A 23,423-nucleotide genomic window follows, 5' to 3' on the forward strand; every position below is an offset into this window, starting at 1 on the left:
CTTTTGGCTCAGCTCCCTCTTCATCACGACAGACCGATGCAGAGTCCGCATCACTGCAGATGCCGCACCAATCTGGCTGGTGATCTCCCGCACCATCCTTCCCTCACTTGTGAACAAGATCCCAAGATCCATGAACTCTTCCACTGGGGGCAGGACCTCATTGCCGTCCAGGAAAGGACACTTCACCCTTTTCCAGCTGAGGACCATGGTCTCGGATTTGGAGGTGCTGATTCTCATCCCAGTCGCTTCACACTCGCTCCAGTGAGAGCTGAAGATCACGGCCTGATAAAGCCAACAGAATCACATCATCCGCAAAGAGCAGAGACCCAATCCTGAGGCCACCAAACCGGATCCCCTCAACACCTCGGCTGCACCTAAAAAATCTGTCCATAAAAGTTATGAACAAAATCGATGACAAAGGGCAGCCTTGGCAGAGTCTAACAACAAAACACCACCTCCAGGTCTCGCTGTCATTGCCCAAGTGGGCATTGAAGTCCCCCAGCAGAACGAGGGAGTGCCCGGAAGGAGTGCTCTCCAACACCCCCTCCAAGGACTCCAAAAAGGGTGGGTACTCTGAACTGCTGTTTGGCCCCACCTCCAGGCCTGGCTCCAGAGGGGGGCCCCGGTGACCCACATCTGGGCAAGGGAAACCTGGGTCCATGATTTGTCATCATCATAGGGGTGTTTTGAGCCACGCTTCATCTGGTCACTCCCCTAGACACCTGTTTGCCATGGGTGACCCTACCAGGGGCATAAAGCCCCTGACAACATAGTCACTAGGATCATCAGGACACGCAAACTCCTCCACCACGGTAAATTGGCGGCTCAGGGAGGAGTTATCTACATGTTATGGGTTTGTATTTCATGTTAATAATGTTGAAAGTTATCTTTCTAATATGTATTATTTAAATTAAATTCTGGAGGGAAATGCAAACTATTCAAATGCTGTTGTTGATCTTGAGGGAGAGTGTAATGTTATATTTTGGAAAACCCTAAACAATTAGCCTTAATTTTAGCATGGTGTTCTTTTGTTTCCTATTGTGTGTGCGCATAAATATACTGAACTGTATGTAGTGGTGAAAATCCCTAGTCAGAGCTGCCTCTCTGGTAAAAGTCTCCAAGATGAAGAGCTCTCTCCTTAAGGTCTTTTTTGATAAAAATCACGAAAATGAAGAACTATCTCTTTTTTTCAGAGATGACATCATTCAGTCATCCACTTTTATGTGTGAGTATGTGTGAGTGTGTGTGTGTGTGTGTGTGTGTGTGTGTGTGTGTGTAATGCTAAGCTATGTGATTTTGACTTCTTTGACCAATAGCTGAAGTTGGTTATCAATTACAAATCATTTATGTATTTACTTTGTATAATGTAGTTAGAAGGGTGCCCATGGATGAATGTACTGTAATGCCACATGACATGTGTAAAGAACAAAGGAAACGTGATGTTGGCTACCCCATGGGAGGTGACCAAAGGCTAGTCCATCCCAGGACACCACCCTGGTGGTGGTAGCTCTCTTACAAATGCTAAGTAAGGGTTTTATTACACCATTAGATTGGTAATTTTGAAAAGTAATGGTGTATGCTCTATAAACCTTATGTAAACCTTATAAGAATTAAGCTCTATAAACCACCAGCAATAGCAGCTTCTATAACAACAAGGCAGTGGACCACATTGAAAGTCCATGGCATAGATTACCTCCACCAGCTTTAGATCCAACCTAGGTAATTGAGCACCTCAGGTACACTGATCTTATAGCTGGCACAGGGATACAAAACAGATAATACTGGTCGTAATAATAATACTGTATGCAGAACAATATTTTGAAATGTAAAAAACAAATTTAATAAGACATTAGGTATCTCTGTATGTCTTCCATGAATGCCATGCCAGAGAGCTCTTAGCACAACACCAGGGCTCTGGATGTGGACCACCTGGCTGAAATAAAATCCTTATCAATTTCCTTATTGAGACTTTATCCTTTTTTTGCTGTAATATATACATTTAAAGATTTCTATTCTAAGCTCAAATGTGCAACAGCCATTTTAATGCTTAACTGTCACCCCTTCATACAGAACAGTAGAGTACTTGATTCTGATCTGTTTACTCACAGCAACTTTATAAGAACCTTTTAGGCTACATAAAGTTGATTAATTCAGACATATTCAGTCCGTCCAGTTATGAGTATGGTCATTTTCATTCTTTTAGTGTTCTTGACATTGCTCTCAGCAGCATGGCAGGCTTGGTGTCTTTCTGGCCTGTGGAAGATTGCTTGAATGTCTTTCTTTCAGTTGTTCAATCTAAGTAAAGTATGGCACAGACAGACATGTAGTGACAGTGCGTTCATTCTTGCACAAAAGTAAATGTTCCTGTCAGTTGGTTGTTATTGTCACTGTGATGTATTAGGCCTGTCCATCAAGACAACATGTGAGATCTCCCAAACAGATTATTTCATGACAATGGCTAAGTACTTTGAAGTGCCAAAGACTTTTGACATAATCCCTTATCTTTTGTTAAAATCCGGAAAAATTAAGAAAATTATACCTTTATTCATACACAAACAACTAAATTTGTTCCTTCATTCACACCTGAGAACGCAGACAAGAGAAAAGGATGATTAAATACTAACTCCAAATGAGTAAACTAAAATTGTTGCATAAATAATGGAACATCTCACCTTTACAGTAACAGTGTGTGCCTGTGAAAGTAGGATAAATTATACTTAGTATAAACAGTAAATATTTTACACATTTGAGCTTCTTGCAACTCAACTTTGGCATACTTTTTTAAAAATAGCACTGTGGTTGCAAACAATGCATAATTCATTAACATATTTAAAAGCACACATGCATGTTTTAGCAGTTAAGGACTAATGCAAACTCTCATCCCACATCTTGTAGTTTAATGTGTTAGTCAGTAGGAAAGTGTGGCTTAGGACAGTTTATGAGAGGAAAGCCTGAGTGCTACTATATAGAGCAACCCACCGGCTCTGGACAGGATAGTATGAAATAATTAGGAACGGATTAGGAATGGATGATCCTATTCTGTACCACATAAACATCCAAAACTTTTCTGTTGCTTTTGTAATACATTTTTGAAAGCCTAATCTATCACTGTTACACACCCAAAAAAAAACAACTTATTCTATCTGTTGTCAGTTTATGATGCTTTTAATGTGGTCTCCAAAGGAAAAAAAAAGCAGATTTGATGAATTACGCTATTCATAGAATTTTTTTAATTGTTCAGCATTGTTTTGATTTTTTTTCACAGCCTAACTGTGTTCACCCTGGTGGACCCACCTTAAAATTTTTAATTATGTTGTCAGCTCATGCAGATGCACTCTTTAAAATATTAAAAGTAGAGTTGGGAAATGTAATGTTTGATTCTCATTAAAAACCCTTTGGTTGCGTAGGTAAACTGGGAAAAGCGCTAGTCTTCTGTGGTGGAGCAGGGGATACTTAGGGAAGTTTCCAATCAAACTAAAGACTTTTTATGGATTAACCAGAATGTTACAATGTTAGAATTCACCATAGAATTATAAACATAGGTGCTTATGATGCTTTTAGTTACCTGAAATTGTTTGTCTTGAGGCTGGGACAATCTTGTACAGTAGTAACATCTTCTGTGAACACAAAGGATGCTTTGTCCTTCAAACTGCTGCACTAGTTGGTGTCAGATGTTTGTGCTGTCCTGTCAAGGCCTTGAAACAAAGTCTGTCAGGATGTATTTCCTGTTGTAAGAAAGAGCAATTTTGTTAGTCTAAAGTGTCTGTACTTGTTTAAGAGTCACACTTGGGTTCTTTGACAGGTATGGAGGTGTTGAGGTGAACTAAGCTTTTAGGTCACACTTCTTCTTTTGTCTTACCATTTGAACTTAAGAGGTTGGCAGTCCCAACACATTCCTGTTTCAAAAGTCAGTCCACCTTGGAACAGACACACATTAAAGTCCTTCAGAAGAAATACTGGGAAAGAATCCTTGCAAAGCACTGACATATTGAATCTCTTCAATAATATGAAGGGCAAAGATGACACTTCCTGAATTCATTTATAATTTGAACATTTATAGTGAGTCTCCATAGACAATCAGCATAGTGTAGATAGATGGTGACATGTGAGGAAAGTGGTGTCTGAGATTCATGACCTGTCAGGATGAAACTTATGTGCAAACTAAGGGTAAAGGAGGTTTAATCACAGCCTCAGTGACAAATGGATGTTTTAAGAGAGAAGCCTGGTGAGCCTGACATTGGTAGCTCTGGTTTCAGCACATCTGTACCAACAAAGAAAAATAAAACAAAGAGATAGAAAAATCTTTCACTGTTTGCTATTCAAGACAATCATGGTGGTCTTATTGGTTTGCCCATTTTCTTCTAGATAGGTAAAAGGCAAGGCAAGTTTATTTGTATAGCTCATTTCGTATACAAGACAATTCAAAGTGCTTTACATAAAACATTAAAAGCATTACAACGGGGTGCAGGAAGCAATAACAAGTACAATAAAAACAAACTTCAAAAGATATTAAATAAATTAAATAAAAACAGAAAGAAAAAAGCTAAAATAAAATAGATAAAATGCAAAAAAAAAAAAAAAAAAAAAAAAAAAAAGTTCCAGTGTAGGGAATTTGACAGTTATTTTTTACTTTTTATTTTTAAATATTTTTTATAATAGGCAGCACATAAAAAAAATTTTTAAGGTAGATTTGACCCTGATGACCCGAGGGACCTGGTTGGTTCATAACAAACCAGAAAATCCTGAATGTATTTTGGTCCTAAACCATTCAGTGCTTTGTAAACTAACAGCAGGCTAATGCAATCTAATAAAGATAAATGCATGGACAAGTTTATCTAAATCCTGCTGAGTCATTACTCTATTAATCCTCGATATGTTCTTATAATAGGCTGACTTCACAACTGTCTTAATATATTTGCTAAAATTCAGGTCTGAGTCCATGACTACTCCCAGATTTTTGAACTTAGCTGTTTGAAGCTTAGTACAGACTTTTAATCTTTCTTCTTTGGCACCAAAGCCTATTATTTCACTTTTGTCTTCATTAAACTGAAAGAAGTCCTGGCACATCCAATATATATTTTGATTGTTGCAGTTGATCAGAGTTTGGATCAGACTGTAGTCTCCTGGTGAGATGGTTATGCAGATTTGTGTGTCATCAGCATAAATGTGATAACATAGTTTGTTGTTTTTCAAAATTTCAGTGAGTGGCAGCATGTAGATGAACAGCGGTGGCCCCAAAATGGAGCTTTGGGGAACTCCACGGGTTATTTTGGTTTGCTTAGATTTATAGTTACTAATAGACACAAAGTAGTCCCTGTATTTTAAATAGGACTCAAACCAATTAATTGCAGTGCCAGAAAGTCCTACCCAGTTTTTCAGCTAGTCTAGTAAGATATTGTGGCCGACCATGACAAATGCAGCACTAAGATTCAGTAGTACTGAGAGTGAAACATTTCTACTGTCTGTGCTCAAGCGGCTGTCATTGAAGACCTTAACTAGAGCAGTCTAAGTGCTGTGGTGTCTCTTAAAATCCGACTGGTAGACATTAAAATAGTTATTTAGTGCCAGGACGTTGTGTTGCTGTTGAAATACAGCTTTTTCTATAATCTTACTACAAAAGGGGAGGTTTGATAAAAATGAGTGATGAGTTTAGGTTTTTCTTTTTCCGTAGTGGCTTGATGACGACTGTTTTTAGGGTCTGTTGGAAGACATCTGAAAGCAGAGACGTGTTTACAACCTGTAAGATACCAACCTTGGAAAAATTCAGACCTTTAGAGATGACTAGATCCAGACAGTTTTTTTTCCCACATATGCTGATTTAGACCAAATTTATCAAGAACACAACACAATTCTTTGGTTCTTCATAGCCTCCATATTTTGGTGTATGATCACCACATTTCATTACAACCTAGAATTGGATTTTAACATGAAGATTGAAGAGATATATATTGTTCATCTTCTGATAACAACTGCCCCTGGTGAGCCCTCAGACTATACAGGAGCAGCACATGCCCTTGGTCCGTGTACATAGTAAAATCCACACAATTCAACTTTTGATGTGGGCATTTTAACCTTAATTTGTTTTTATATCTATCTGTCTGTCCATCCGTCTATCTATGGATCTATCTATCTGATAATTACAATACTCATATAGCTTGTTTTTGAATCAGCTCAACATATGCATAGCTTGGCTATGTGATTTTTGAAGCAGTACCTGCTGCTTCTGCTTCCTACATCTGGATATTTTCCTGCAGAGTGCACATCTGTTCATGCTGACTATCTGAGCTGACTCAGACATTGCTCAAAAGAGTGTATTATATAAGTTAGGACACATGCAGCTATGAATTTGTTTCCTAAAAAATATTAACTCACCTCGAATTACTGTGTCAGGCAGATTTGGCTTAACCTACCTAGACTCTTCTGAAGTTGCACACACTATAGTTTAAGCAAAAGCTGTTGGCTTTAGTTTATTAATCACTTAATGGAAGACAACATTGACAGGAACACTGAAAAAGAGATAATTTTAGGAAATCTTTACTAATCAGAATCAGCTGATCACAGGATCACTAATCAACAGGATCATTCAACATAAATGCACTGAAGATTTAGGAAAACATGATTTTCACAGTAGTACCTGCTTTGTCTAAATGAAAGTGAGCTCCATGGGACAGGTAAATGCTGGAACGTTTCACTCCAACCCCAGAATGGAAAGGAAGCTGCAGGAGGGTCATGAGAGATGCTTAACTGTACTTGCTTACTAAGAGAAGCCGTTAGCAGGCTCTCAAGGTACCAGGTTTTCAGGCAGCAGATCAGTAGTCATTGAGGACTAATGAATGATCAGAGATCAGAGATCAAGGCAGGATTGGGACTTTGTCCTGACTCTGGTTAATCGTGAATGGGTGCTGTTAGAAAAAAATGCCTTTTCTAGCTGCTTTTACGCCTGACTGCTGAAGACAGAGATACTGGGGGGACTTCAGTTTTTTCCTGACTGGACCACAACCTACCTCCTAAAAAGGGCCTAATATATTCGAAAATAGGTGAAGATAACATGCACATCCCAGAAGAGTTATGCTACTTGCTGGACCAAAGCTGCTTCTGAAAAATTTAATGTAGTGACGTTTTTGGGCTCCTGCTCTTCTTCAGACATAATTTATTCATTTATTTGTCCAACACTAACATTTTAACATAAGTTATGCAAAATTAAAAAAGTAAAAAATAAATGTAAGATGGGTGGACACAGCATGTAGATACCATAAGCATGCAAATGAAAAATGTGCTTACATTCAGAAGGCTCCTCCCTGAGCTGCCACTTTACCACAGTGGAGGAGTTTGCTCGTCCCAAAGATCCTAGGAGCTATGTTGTTGGGGCTTTATGCCCATGGTAGGGTCACCCACTGGTAAACAGGTCTTGAGGGATGGGACTAGACAAAGCACGGCTCAACAGACCCCTGTGATGAATAAAAACAGTGGATCTAGATTTCCCTTTCCCAGACATGGGTCACCGGGGCTCCCTTCTGGGGCCAGGCCTGGAGGTAGGGCACAGAGGTGAGTGCCTTGTGGCCGGCCGTTTGCCGGTCGCTGAGGCAAAAACACGGGCACAGTTTGGAGAGGCCATAGCGTATGACTTTTGGATGGCTTCGAGAAGATTCTGGTCAACCATCTGACGGCTCAGGAGGGGGAAGCAGTGCTCCATCAACACTGTGTAGAGTGGTGATAGGGGGTTCCTGAACTCGGGACGTTGTGGGTTGGTGGAAGGAATACTTGGAAGACCCCCTCAATTCCATCGTCTTCTAACGAGGAAGCAGAGTCAGGGAACACTGGTGTGGGGTCTCCTATCTCTGTTGTGGTTCTGTTGGCTTCATTGGGCCTTGATCTTCAGCTCTCGCAGGAGTGATTTGCAGCAGAGTGTGAAGCAGCTAGTATGAGAATAAGCACCTTCAAATCTGATGCCATGGTCATCAAACAGAAAAGGGTGGAGTGTTTTCTCAAGATTGGGAAAGAGATCCTGCCAAAGTGGAGGAGTTTAAATATCTTGGGGTTTTGTTCACGAGTGAGAAAAGGATGGAGTGGGAGATCGACAGGCAGATCGGTGCAGTGTCTGCAGTGATGCTAACTCTCCATCAGTCTTTTGTGGTGAGGAAGGAGCTGAGCCAAAAGGCAAAGCTCTTGATTTATCGATTGATCTATGTTCCTACCCTCACCTGTGGTCACGAGCTGTGGGTAGAGACCGAAAGAATGCAATCGCAAATACAAGCTGCCAAAGTGAGTTTTCTCCACAGTTAGGGGTGAGAAGCTTGGTGATCTGGGGGGGGCTCAGAGTAGAGTTGCTGCCCCTCTGCATTGAGATGAGCCAGATGAGGTGGCTCGGGCATTTGGTCAGGATGCCTCCAGGATGCCCCCCTGGTGTAGCGGTTTGGGCACATCACACAGGGAGGAAACCCCAGGAAAGACCCAGGACACACTGGAGGGACTACATCTCTTGGCTGGCATGGGAACGAATCGGGATCCCCCAGATGAGCAGGCGAATGTGGCCGGGGAGAGGGAAGTCTGAGCTTTCCTGCTTAGGCAGCTGCCCCCGCAACCCGACTCCAGATAAGCGGTAGAAAATGTATGGATGGATGGCATCCTAAAGGAAGGCCCTATGTGTTGCTTTTGTTTAAGTAAACTGTAAAAAATATTTTCCTGCAACTATATTGCATACTCCCATTGAGGAAACTGAAGATAAACCCCAAGAATTATTTCATTCTAATTTAATTTAGCTTTTGACATGATGGTTTAAGTAAATCCTGTGTGAGAATAAGACCATTTCTGAAGACAAATATTTATTTCTGCAAGAAGTTTTGTTTCCTGGATAAAGAAAGCAAAACCACTAATATTCATATGTGCATCCTGAATGAAAGTTATCCAAGCCCTTGGAAATGGAATCACTTTAATCTTGTACCAACAACATAGTTGTCATATAAGAATCTGAGCAAAATTCTATCCGGCAGTCTCATAATTCAAAAATCCTTCCCCTTCCTCAAGGTCTCCTTTTGTTATACATTTTCATACTGACTTCTGCAATTATTGCAATACTTTCTAAATAATCCTTACAGGCACTGATTAGGACACTGATTAGGCGACATATCTTAATCACAGTCATAATTAAGGGTGTAGTTAGTTATACACATACTGTATGTACATGTTCCATCTCAAAGAGTGTCCTCACTTTTGATTGCAACTCTATATGAAAGTCTAAAGGAACATATTAAAAACTAAAAAGTTAACAGCATGCCTTGTCTGCTTTGGTGAAAATTGTTCTGAGCTTCACTTAATGCTTTACTTTCACTTGGAAAAAACAGTACTCACCTGTACTTCCTAACTAACATAAGGATGCACGTGCAAACAAGTTTGTTTACCATTACCTGCATGTGCACGCCACTGACTCAACATGTTCCATTGCTTTTACTTAGCATTAAGTCCAACTAAGGAATATCTAACACATAACTGTAATCTAATCCCATTCATAACATCTAAACCGAGCTTTTAGTCCACACTTGCTGAAGAGGACTCAAAGTGGATTTTAAAAGCAAGCACATACCTCATAGTGGCATAAAGAGTTGTGGCAAAAATTTTCATAGAATTTGGTGTCACACCAGTAATGTAGCAAAGCATGGCTTCCAAAGTTTCAAACAAGCCTTGAATGTGAAAGCAGAAAGTCTAAATTTATTTTGCTTACAGCAATTTATTCATATCAATTTAAGCAGTGTGGTTTACTATGCAATCACACTCCTAAATCAGCTCAAAGTCTTACATCTCCATGCACCATTATTGCACTGTGGTGCACCCATCAGGCATAATGGTTCCTTGGTTAATATGAGAGATGCTAAGCAGATACATCTTCCAGTTTTCCGTCGATTCTCTATTTTAAGCCAAGGACCCTGCTTTGGAAATATGTTCTTTCTCTCTTTCTTTCTTAATTCACATATAACATTAATATCTGTCTGAATCACTGAGCTTTGTTTTAACTGATTGTCTCTGAATACAGTTAACTTTGGTTAACTGTGGTAAAACATAAATAAATGTCTTGTATGTGCTTGCTTGCACAACATTCATATGTATACTTTCATACTTGCAAGTTAGTTAAACACATAGCCATTACAATAGCATATTATTTCCTTTTTTTTGTTTTTGTTTAATGTTTTTCTGTTTACTTTAGCTTATTATGTTTATCCTTATGTTGCTTGCTTACTAATTTTTATGGATTACATGACTGGTATTTGTTTACATTGCATATTGAGTGGGAATTTTTCTTTAAACCTTTACAATTTTTAAATGTTTCTTCCAAAGTTAGCTTCTTCCCCAGTTATTTTTTTTCGATCTTTGTGTACATTTGTTTAGAAGAGCAAATTAATGATTAATAAATGATAAATTATAATAAAAGTGACTTGCAAGGTATGAAAATGCCAATTGAACTATGCATTCAAGTGAGAAAGTAAATACATGTCTTTCAACTTCAAGGATTTATGCTGAATAACATAACAAATAAATGAAAGTATTAATAATCTTTTTCTTATTACATACATACAACTTCAGATGAAAAATATTACAGAACTAATTGTGCATTTCATTGAAGAAAAAAGCTAAGCCAAAATTCAGAAGCAGTGTATGATCAAGTAAGTAAACCCCTACTGCCTTCACAGAAATTAGGAGAGTAAGAAGCAGCCAGGTACTGCTAATTAAATGCACTTGATTAAAATATAATCAGCAAATTTGAGCACATTGCAAAAATCATGGTTTTTGCAGTTTGTTTGTATGGAAAATTTAGGTAAGTGTCAAACAGGAACATTTATTAATTATGCGTCATCATTAAGAACATCCCCAAAAGACTCAACAGCCCACCCAGTACCCCCTATATTTTGAACCTTCTGCATCACCAGATCCAAAATATCAACATGATCCAGGTCAAACAATGTTGAATAATAACATCTACCATGATGTTATCTTTTTATTTATTTATTTATCGCCAATGATTCTAGGCATTATCTGTTGAATTAGAAGCCTCAATGTGAAAATTATCCCCATCTCCTAATAGTAAAGAGTCCTTTAAAAAATTCCTTTATCCAACAGTGATCCGGATCACCCCTAAAAATGTAATCACTTGTTCTTTATTCCTTTCTAAAAACTGAACCAAAATATGCAGACAAACAGAGACAGACAAACCAATGCTGCTTAACAAAACATAATGAAAAATTAACAAAGTGGTAGAATGAATGGAGAATCAGCTTTGGCTATGACCCAACAAATGAATAAGGAAGACTCAGAAAAATTTTCAGCTCCTTTTACTGCAACATGATCAAGTTAGGAGAAGACATCCTTGTGTAGTGGTTGTGGTGGTGTCTTTGTTGATTCCAGGCTTTTCATTTACATGGCCTCAAACGGTGCTGAGGGTGACAGGCAATATTTATAAAAGCAACTTGTGGACTTTAATTTGTTGCTTTTCATTTGTAGGCGCATTACATGTTGCTTTCACTGACACTTTGGATATCTAAAGTTTACTTAAGTCAGTGGTTCCCAAACCTTTTCTGCAGGGCCCCATTTTCCTCGACAAAAATAATGTCAAGCAACCCCAATCCCACTATCACATGCACCTCAATGCTTATAAAGAAATGAACGAAGACCTGTGCCATGAAATACTTACAAATTTAGTTTGTTGACTGCTACTTCATTTATTATAGTTAGAACCATGTCAATGGCAGAAGGAAGGATAAATTCCTCTGCTATAGTGTGAGGCATTTTAAAACAGGAAACTGCAAACTACTTCACATGAGTTGAACATTTGATGACATGGATGCTGCTTTTGTTTTAAGGGAGAGCCCAGCCACGCTGCAGAGAAAACTCCTTTTGGCTGCATGTATTCGGGATCTTAAAGGGGTGTATAGCCACTGGTCCACTGTTCCATGACTGGGACAAAAACCACAATGCTCCTCCTCAATCCGAGGTTTGACTATCTGGCACATTGTTCTCTCCAGGACCCCTGAATAGACCTTTTCGGGGAGGCTGAGGAGTGTGATTCCCCCTTTGTGGAACACATCCTCAGGTTCCCCTTCTTAGAGAGGGGGACCATAACCCCAGACTGCCAGTCCACAGCCACTGTCCCTGACGTCCATGCAATGCTACAGAGGCTTGTCAACCGAGACAGCCCCTTAGTATCTAGAGCCTTAACGAACTCCTGGAGGATCTCATCCACCCCCGGGGCCCTGCCACCGAGGAACTTTGGAGCCCCAGTGACCAGTGTCTGGATAATGTAATGTAATATCATTTTTATAACAGTTTTGATTATGTAAAATATAACAACTCTATAACATATAATATATATATGTGTTGAATGAAAACATTTTAAGTACTGTTACTCTAGGTACTCCCAAAACCCTGAGGCAATTTTATTCATGGTAGCATGATAATTTCATATGCATGTTACTTGCAACTTTCTTTGTCTTCCAACTTCCTCTTGAGTGTGTTGTGTGGACCATATTCTAGCTTTGCTATTATTTTCTGAGGACAAATATTAATTTTTTACTTGTGCCTGTTAAATAAAGGTTCAAATAAATTAAGCGCTATATAAGTACAACTCCATTTACCAAGTCCATTTCACCAAATGAATTAAGAGAATAAATATGTAATTTTTTGATGCATTTACAATTGCATCAAATTTTTTCTCAAAATGGAGGTTATACATTTTGAAGTTTGCATGAAAAATTCCAAACTATTGAAGGTCATTGGTAATATAATTAATACTGTCTTTTATCCCCACTCCCTCTGGGAACACACCTTTAAACCTCCACGAGTCACCAGTCTGTGACCACAAAGTGACACTTCATAAATCTTAATATATGATTTAATAAGCTGTCATCTCACATCCTTACCCTCTTTTGGCTTTCAACAACCTACTGTGGAAACAGCTTTGTTAAGATCAGAGGCCATTGTGCTTTTCATATGAACAGAGCTCGGCAAAAAACAGTCTTAGATGTTGGCAAATGACTGGGATGGTGAGTACAGACAATGTGGTATTTTTCTTCATCTCACTGCCTACCTCCCAGGACAAGATAGCTAATTTTATTCTACAGCTGCTGCAGAGAGTCGATTATGGTGGTTTAACAACCTAATAGCTAATGTTTTGATTTTCATATGAAAAGCTCTTGGAAAAAAGAAGAACAAACAAACCAGCAGGATTATAGTTGGGCAAGTGCATTTCTTAAGATTTATTATATATATATATATATATATATATATATATAAACATTAGTTAGTTCTTGTATTAGATCATGTATTAAGAACCATTGTTGAAGTTCCAGAGAGCCACTTGTTGCTTCGAAAACAGGCCGTTTACCCCTAAGTTAGTGTTTGTAAACCAAAATTGACTGTATTTTCTTCATTGAATACTGCACAAAAGTTTATTGATTTCAGCAATTACTGTATTCAAGATCCTATTCTTTAATTGATTTCATGTGATATTCTAATTTTCTGAGATTTTGATTTTTGGGTTTTCATTAGCTATAAGCCAAAATTTAACAAATAAATGCTTGAGACATCTCACTGTGCATATGAGTCTGTATAATATATTTGTTTACCATTTTAAAGTTAATTACTGAAATAAATTAAGTTTTGCATGATATTCATTTTTTTTAGTTTCTGTTCTCTATTGCCCTGTGTGTTTCATTTGAGCTGATCTGATTGTTGTACGGACATGCCTCCACTGTCTGAGAACAGACAGCATGGCTCATTTCCTGTGATTTTGAAACCTAATTGTTTTTTTTACTTCATCATTTGATGAAGCATGAATGAAGCATGGTTAACAACACATTTGTTTGTGATTTGACAAAATCATAATTTAGATTTATAACACTTTCACAAAGATTATAAAAGAATAAATGACACCAGTTGATAAAATCACTGAGAATTAGATCATGTTTTTTGTCCTGAGGATAAGCACAATATCATCAGCAAATAGTTATGGGATGCCACATTATACAAAAGTACTGGCTAGGTGATGTTGTGATAACCCCCTAATCAGGAGTGGGAGACGTTCTTCATTTGCAGCACTGAGAGAGAGAACAAATTTATCTTTTTGTGGAGAATGTACCAAATCACTGTTTTATGCAACAAGAATCTTAAACACTTGTCAAAAGTTTAATCTTAAGTTTTGTTGTGTCACTTTAACATTAACCTATCAAATGTAATTTAAATGCTTCCAGATTAAATTTATTTATTAAAAAAAACTGTTTTGTGATTTGATAGCTGATGAGATTGTGCAATGTCTTTTGTGTATTTTTTATTTTTTTATTTTACTTTTATTAGAATATGGAAAATGTAAACCGTAACAACAAACACTGGATGTTTCATTATTACAAAACTGTCTAGGAAACACTTTCACCCTGCTTTTGTTTTAGTAGAACACATCCCATGAAAATGCAGAGCTCTTCATTTGTCCCATACTGTCACTGTGGGACACTGATCCACCCATTGTGCTGTAACAGAGCCATGTTTCCCCGAGCAATTTGTGCACAAAACGTGTCTCTGAAATCATGTTGCTGCAACTCAAGTCCCATCTCATCGTGTCCATTCTCCTGTGACTGGACATATGCTTGAAGTAGAGTGGATAGAGGAATAGGGTCAGTTCAGAATAAATGGTTATCCAAAATATTTAGGTAAACTCATGCAGGGTCTGACTTACCTACACTTGTTGTCAGAAGACAGTAAGTTCCTACCCCCAAATACTTGGTCTTACACAGATGCAATTCCAAATATGTCCCCTACACATCATAGTTTTTTGACACAAAATTATCAGAGCATCATGAGCTCATGGATCCATACCTCATTGTAAAGGTGGATTTATGCTCACACAGCATCTGTGTAACCGCCGTAGTGCTCAGCGTAGCTCTGCAGAGGCTCGACGTCCACCTCTTCCAGACCTGATGTGCACCCCTGCTACGCAGGCAGTTACATGGAGGTACTTCCTTGTGATTGATCAGTTTGGGATCATGTGTTGCCAGATATCTTCTCGCTGAATTTGTGTGGTAACCACCATTTTTACAATAACCAGTGGATCAAGTTGATAATAGAATAGAATAGAATAGAATAGAAAATACTTTATTAATCCATTTGGAGAGTCCTCAGGGAAATTTGGGTACCAGTAGCAATACAACACCAACAGTAAAGCAGGATAAGCACTAAGATATAATATATACATCTATATATACATCTATTTTACTTTATACACTACCATTCAAAAGTTTGGGGTCACTTCCCTATTGAATCCCATGGCAAAGTGACCCCAAACTTTTGAACGGTAGTGTATAAAGTAAAATAGAGGCAATAAGGTGCAAGAAAAGTATAAAATAGAATGCAATAAAAAAAAGATAAATAAAATAATCTAAACAAGCATTGCACACAGTAGAGGTGGTACAGATTCCAGTTCACTTATTGCACGTATAAGTTATTGCAACTGTTTGTATGGGTTATTGCACAAATGGATTATTGTGCATGTGTTGTATCAGGCAGACTGCACACCTCCCTCTCCCCCCTCCTTCTCCCCCTTCTGCCTAATGCAGAGTTGTACAGTTTGATGGCTCGGGGGACAAAGGAGTCTCTGAGCCGGTTGGTCCTACTCTTGGGGAGGAGCAGCCTGTTACTGGTCAGGCTTCTCTGTGCACTGATGACAGTGTGCAGAGGGTGACTGGCATCATTCACAATAGCCAGTAGTTTTTTTAGTGTTCTCCTCTCTGCCACTGTCACCAGGGAGTCCAGCTTCATGCCAACCACAGAGCCCGCCCGCCTGATGAGTTTTTCCAGCCTGTTAGCACACCTTTTTGTCATGTTACCCCCCCAGCAGACAACAGCATAAAAAAGCGTACTAGCCACCACAGACTGATAGAACATCCACAGGAGTTTCCTGCAGATGTTAAAAGATTCCAGTCTTCACAGGAAGTACAGACGGCTTTGGCCCTTCTTGTACAGGTGATCTGTACAGCATGTCCAGTCCAGCTTGTTATCCAGCCACAACCCGAGGTACCTGTAGTTGTCTACAATCTCCACCTTGTCGTCCCTGATGGTCACTGGACGTGGTTGTGGGCTGGACTTCCTGAAGTCAATAAGCAGCTCCTTAGTCTTTGAGGTGTTAAGCTGGAGATGGTTCTTCTGACTCCAGGTGACAAAGTCACTGACCAGATTCCTGTACTCATCCTCTCCATCATCCCTGATACACCCCACGATGGCTGCAAACTTCTGGATGTGACACAGCTCTGAGTTGTAACAGAAGTCTGAGGTGTAGAGTGTGAAGAGGAGGGGGGCCAGCACCGCCCCCCGGGGTGCTCCTGTGCTGCTAATAACAGTGTCAGATGTGGTGTCCTTTAGCCTGACGTACTGCGGTCTCTCTGTGAGGTAGTTACCAATCCAGGACACCAAGCAGGGATCCACCTGCATCTCCCTCAGTTTGTCCAGAAGCATCAGGGGCTGGATTGTGTTGAAGGCACTTGAAAAATCCAAGAAGAGGATCCTCAGTGTGCTCTTCCCCTTATCCAGATGTACTTGGACACGGTGTAGGAGGTAGAGAATAGCATCTTCCACACCCACACCTGCGCGATAGGCAAACTGTAGGGGGTCCTGGGCCTGTTGCACTTGGGGCTTGAGGAGATTGAGGATGAGCCGCTCCATTGTCTTCATCAGCTGGGATGTAAGTGCTACCGGTCTGTAATCGTTCAGCTAACCAGGGCGGTTTTTCTTTGGAACTGGAACAATACAGGATGTTTTCCCCAGTTGTAGACTGTGGTTGAAAACATGCTGGAGTGGTTCCCCCAGTTCAGCAGCGCAGGACCTAAGCAGAGGCTGATCGAATTATTTGTTTGTTTTCTTCCACAAGCTAATAAAGACACTGAACCATACTGGACTCCGTTGTTGTTTTAAAACAGAAAATACCAACCAAACTGAAGAGAATCATCAAAAACACTCTGACCTGGTGAGTTTACCGGCCGATACCACCCCTGCTGCCACCTTCAGATTAGGAGGAGAAACTGCAACATGACACCAAAACAACGTGTACCTCCTACGCTTGAGTGCAAGAGCAAACTCACCAGCGTCAGCTACACTGAGACTGATATATATATATATACATATATATATATATATATATATATATATAAAAGAAAAAAATAAGGGCCAAAAAAGACCATGTTTTTAATAGTGCTGGGCAACGCTTAAAATTTTTATTTGCGATTAATCGCATTGCATGCTGTGATTAAGCATCGTTACGCGCAAAATGTCTCTTTCCTTTAAAAAAAGGCCTACAGCTATAAAAAGAAAATGCAGTAAGTTTTGGTTTAAAAACACAACATCAGGGGTCTCCAACCTGCAACTCTGGAGCTGATGTCCTTTCCTAGCTTGATGTCCTTTGGTGATCCTAATGCATAAAAATATCAACCTTATTATTCCAATATTATTCCACATTATCGCAAGTACCTATAGCTGTCACATTAACTAGAACAAACTAGAATTCGGAGTTGTAATTGTGTAGTAGTAAGACTACTGTCCCCATGCTGCTTGGTTACCTACAATGCATTTGCATGCTGTGATGTTGTATGGGGCTCCTAAGAGTGCAGGGAAAAAAAAGTGTCCTAAACTGAGTCAGCCTGTTTCCATGTCATCATTATACAGAAGTATAAAGTTCTTCATCTTCAAGACTTTTGCACAACATTTTTTAAAAGAAATTACACAATTTTACCATTTTTTAACATTACTTGTAAAATCATGGGTAAAAGGGCCTGCATACCTTAACACAATACCAAATCAGTGCACCTGCTGGCAGTCATGGTGACATCCTGGCACAGTCCAATTTCACTCCAAAGCTACATGTAATTTGCACACGGTGAAAGCAGCACTGTACACACACATAGAGGCACCCAAGCATGCTGTGAAAAAATAATAGAGACCAAATAAACACATATAGTTAGGTAATCCACAGGAGCACATCCACTTATGAAGCATGGCATTTTCTCCCAATTATGCACTGTACACTGAAAGTGGCAACATAGCAAACAAAGTGAATGTAAAGCAGCCTATGATGACTGCACTGTGTGGAGTAAAATGATCTAACTGTTGTCTACTTAGAAAACTTTGTCCATGACAGAATTAAGTGACACTTGTGCAGTTTTATTGGAGATTATCACTGTGCTATTTGTCATGCAGCATGAAACAACCTTGAAGGATGCCAAATATCTTAGCAAGTCTTTTATTTCTGATTCAGGAAAAAATAAAAAAATAAAAAATAATAATATTGATTAATGTTTTTGTTCATTAGGCCACTTCAAGTTCATTATGAGAATTAACAAGGTGCTTACATCTTGACTGACGGCTGAATTAGCCTTTACATCTGAATACCCACTGTTTGATGGGTATTGATAGTACTGTCATATGGCAACACATTTAGTCTAATTTCACCTCTACTGAACCTTAAATGTAGCTTGCAAGGCTAATTAATTTGTTCTACTTAGAACAAAGGCGAAGGAGATGGATGAACAGATACTTTCCTAACTGGCTTACTTAATGTTTTTGCTGCTTTCCAGAGAAAGAGTTAGTATAAATTATTATTGATTAATTAAAACACACGGAGTATTTTATTTTCAGAGTTTAATACAGAATAAAAATTAATGTTTGGTATTTAATTGGCTGCTTTGTCTATGCAGCATTTCATTAGTCTCCTCCCCTGAGCCGCCACCTTATCGTGGTGGAGGAGTTTGTGCGTCCTGAAAATCCTAGCGGCTATGTTGTCAGGGGCTTCATGCCCCTGGTAGGGTCTCCCATGGCAAACAGGTGTCTAGGTGAGGGAACAGATGAAGTGCGGCTCAAATCACCCCTATGATGATGATGTCAAAGCAAGAACCAGGGTTTCCCTTGCCCGGACGTGGGTCACCAGGGCCCCCCTCTGGAGCCAGGCCTGGAAGTGGGGCACGGAGGCGAGCGCTTGGTGGCTGGGCCTTTGCCCATGGGGCCTGGTCAGGCTTCGCCCGAAAGGGTGACATGGGCCTCCCCTCAAGTGGGCTCACAACCTGCAGGAGGGACCATAGGTGTTGGGTGCAGTGTGAGCTGGGTGGCTGCCAGGGGCGGGGACCCTGGCGGTCTGATCCTCAGCTGCAAAAGCCAGCTCTAGGGACATGGAATGCCACCTCTTTGGTGGGGAAGGAGCTTGAGCTGGTGCGCGAGGTTGAGCGGTTCCAGCTAGATATAATTGGACTCACCTTGACGCATGGCTTGGGCTCTGGAACCACTGTCCTTGAGAGGGGATGGGCCCTCTTCCATTCTGGAGTTGCTCCCAGTGAGAGGCGCTGAGCAGGTGTGGGCATGCTCATTGCCCCCCGACTTGATGCCTGTATGTTGGGGTTTACACCGTTATACGAAAGGGTAGCCTCCCTCCGCCTATAGGTGGGGGGGTGGGTCCTGACTGTTTGTGGTTATGCACCAAGCAGCAGTTCAGAGAACCCACTCTTTTTGGAGGGGGCGTTGGATGGAGAGCACTCCTTCCGGGGACTCCCTCGTTCTGCTGGGGACTTCAATGCTCACAAGGACAATGACAACAAGACTTGGAGGGGCGTGATTGAGAGAAAGGCCCCCCTGATCTGAATCCGAGTGGTGTTTTGTTGCTGGACTTCTGTGCTCGTCATGGACTGTCCATAACGAACACCTTGTTTAGGCAGCTGAAGGTAGGCAGAGGAAGGTCCATCGTATAGTCGAACCTCGGATTGAGGAGGAGCAGTGTTGTTTTCATCCCGGTCGTGGAACAGTGAACCAGCTCTACACCCTCTTCAGGGTCTTTGAGGGGGCATGGGAGTTTGCTCAACCAATATACATGTGCTTTGTGGACTTGGAGAAGGCATTCGACCGTGTCCCCCGGGGACGCCAAAAGGCAAAGCTCTCAGTTTACTGGTCAATCTATGTTCCGACCTTCACCTATGGTCACGAGCTGTGGGTAGTGACCTAAAGAACAAGATCGTGAATACAAGCGGCCGAAATGAGTTTTCTCTGCAGGGTGGCCGGACTTTCCCTTAGAGATAGGGTGAGAAGCTCAGTGATCCCAGAGGGGCTCAGAGTAGAGTCGCTGCTCCTCCGCATTGAGAGGAGCCGGATGAGGTGGCTCGGGCATCTGGTTAGGATGCCTTCTGGATGGCTCCCTGGTGGGTGGTGAGGGAAAGAGGCCCCGGGGGAGACCCAGGACACACTGGACGGACTACATCTCTCGGCTGGCCTGGAAACGCCTCATGATCCCTCCAGACGAGCTGGTGAATGTGGCCGGGGAGAGGGAAGTCTGGGTTTCCCTGCTTAGGCAGCTCTCCCCACGACCTGACTCCGGATAAGCGGCAGAAAATGGATGGATGGCATTTCATTAGTTTTAAATGTTGGTTCAAAAGTGAGTCTTTCTATTTAATAACTAAATAACTGTTTCTGAGAGCAGTTTAATGAAGGTTTTGCAATAATATTTGCATGACTCAAATTAATTGGGATTATTCTGTTTAGCTGCTAAAACTCACTGCTGCATCACCTTCCTCACACTGCTCCTTTATTCATAAAGCTGTATTTAAAATGTGTAATCTTGTCTTTATTTCACATTAGCTATGCCCCCTACTGCACTCTGCATTGCAAGCAGATGCGCTGTCTGTCATGCAACTGTCATAATAATCCCAGGATGGCATGTGACTTGTATCCTACTAACAGCCGCACTCTAAGCCATTACTGCCCGTAATAAACCAGAAAGTCAAGGCAGAAACAGCCCACTGCACCCTATCAGACAGTGAGAATTGAATGTCTGTGTGTCACATTGTAAACTGGAAAAGACACACATACACACACTCACCCCTAAACCATTTCATATGGAACAGGCTCGGGGCAAGCCCAGCGAGAAACAAGAGACCTGCACTGAACGACAGAACCATCCTTTTTGCCTTAAGAAAGGTAGCAAATGGAGTGACAGTGAAAGATGGGGATGCAGTGACATTACACAACCCAGTTCACAACAGTTAATACCCCAGAGATAAAACCACATGAAAGGGCAGGTCATCGACTAGGACATTTTGACAGGCCTACTCATTACTCCCGAAGTGGCCACACTACAACAGGTAAGAGGTAGCATTTGGACATAACTCTTCTCTTCTTATTTCTTTGATGCAACATTAAGACAAATGCACAGGAGGTTTTATGCACTTGGATTCCAGGGAGAAAGTAATTTGAATGCAGTCTAAGAACTGATTGAATATTCAGTTACGTACAACCTTCACATAACATTTCAGAAGCAATTTATTCGGATGCCCTAGCTCACAAATTCATATGTCCACACTATGCTTATGGCAGTGCTCATATCCACAGGCACACTGTCAGTGGGGAGATGACTGATTCTGTTTTCACAGCAGGCAGCCCAGTGAGGGGTCGGAGTTGTGTGTCTGATGCTTAGTTTATGGAGGACCGAAACTGCCAAAATCCGAAATAAATACAGAAAAGTAACAATGTAAAAAAATCAATTGAGATATACAGTATATATATATATATATGCATAAATTAAAAATTTAAATCAGGTTTAAGTTATTCTTATGATTGCATGGGCTCAATGCCCCGAACATTAAAAATAATAATAATAATAATAATGATAATAATAATAATAATAATAAGAAGAAGAAGAAGAAGAAGACGAAGAAGAAGAAGAAGAAGAAGAAGAAGAAGACGAAGAAGAAGAAGAAGAAGAAGAAGAAGAAATGTATTATTATATTTCGAGTTTATTTTTTATTTTGTCAGTTTCAGTCCTCCATCTAGTCTGCCCAGGGCAATGAGCACATGCAGTCAATAGAAATGTATTCATACACATGTTTTGTTACAGTGTCCCAGTGTCAATGAAACACAGAGGTGTTGGATTTGGGGGGGAAATTGTACTATTTACCCAGGCTGGGGGTTCTTGAAAATCCTGGCATGATTTTTTTATTTTTTCCATTTTAATATTTTGAATTAATATAATATTCAAAGTCAGTTTGTCTGAATGAAGGTGCAGAAAGAATTCATTTTGATTTAACAATAATGATGGATGCTCTGTGAGCACACTGTTAGAACCAAGGAGAATAAAGAGACCCAGTAAACCCAATAAGTCTAAGCCAGGTAATGGTGATAACACTAGCTATTTACAAAGTTATGATAAAGTGATGAAAACATGCCAATAACACACCTGTTTTATTACATGGTCAGCTGGTTGTGTTTGCTGGTTGAAACATCAGATCTTAAATTTAGCTCTTTAATGTCTTTCTGAACTAAATCATCTTATTGCAACCATCTACCCCTCATTCCTCGACATTAACAGTGAGTCAGCAAATTTCCGATTTTCTTTATTAGCCTGTTTGTTATTGCTGTGGGCTGATAGTCGAACACTTTTGGGTCAAAATGTGTTAGAGGCAGCTTCTGTGTAGGTGTTTATGGACAATATGCAGAAAAAAACACCTTTTAAGATAGTTTTTTTATTCAGCCTACAATGCAGCTGTTCGCTTCTTTACCAGAGAGTCCAGTAATTCTGCACTTGACTGCAAAATTATGATTAAAAAAAGAAAAAAAAATACCTTCAATCTTTAGTTAAACCTGATTAAGATAACATAGAAGAGAAGAGCAACAGCAGGCACAGATACACTATTTCTACCTTTTAACTGGAAACAGTTTTATCTATAATTTCTTGTCTGTTCTTCCTGTTTTCTTTCTCCTTAAAACACAAAGTGGGATGAATGCTGCTCTAACATCCATCAATGTGCTCAAGTTGAGATTTTTATTTTATTAACAAATTACACTTTTTGGTAGTATTTAACATGTCTACTTTCACTGATTCCTGCTAACTCACAGCATAGTTTGAGTGGCTTTAAAGAGTTGCACGGTTGATATTCACATTTAAGGGAGCTCAAAGATTTGCGGTGTGCATGAACATTTATGGGCCGGTCTGGACCAAAAAATAATTTTTTTTTGCCCAGTCTGCCCCTGGTGGAGTGTGATTAACTTCTTTTAGTTAGTCTCACTATTTTTTCCTTTTTTAGGTAAATCTCAATGTGTGAGTTTTTGTTGTATTTTTACATTTTAAACTGAAAAGCATCAAAGTCAGACGTAATCAATAGTAGAGAATGATTAACCTTGATTTTCTTTGAGACACATGTTTTTGCTTTCTAAAGTGTGACCTGTGGGTCACTCTCAAAGAAAGACCCGTGCTGTCAACTCTTAACAAGAAGAGAAGTACTGAAAGATTTTTTTTTTTTGTTTTGTTTTAGCTCCTTTTAAGCAGAAACTGAAGCTCTTAAATAAAACCAGCCTGGGTTCAAGTCCTGCCATGTGGCTCCTTCTTGCATGTCATTACATCTTTCGCTGCCCTCCTTTCTGTCATGCAA

This window comes from Melanotaenia boesemani, chromosome 4, assembly GCF_017639745.1.
Source record: "Melanotaenia boesemani isolate fMelBoe1 chromosome 4, fMelBoe1.pri, whole genome shotgun sequence".
Classification (NCBI taxonomy): domain Eukaryota; kingdom Metazoa; phylum Chordata; class Actinopteri; order Atheriniformes; family Melanotaeniidae; genus Melanotaenia; species Melanotaenia boesemani.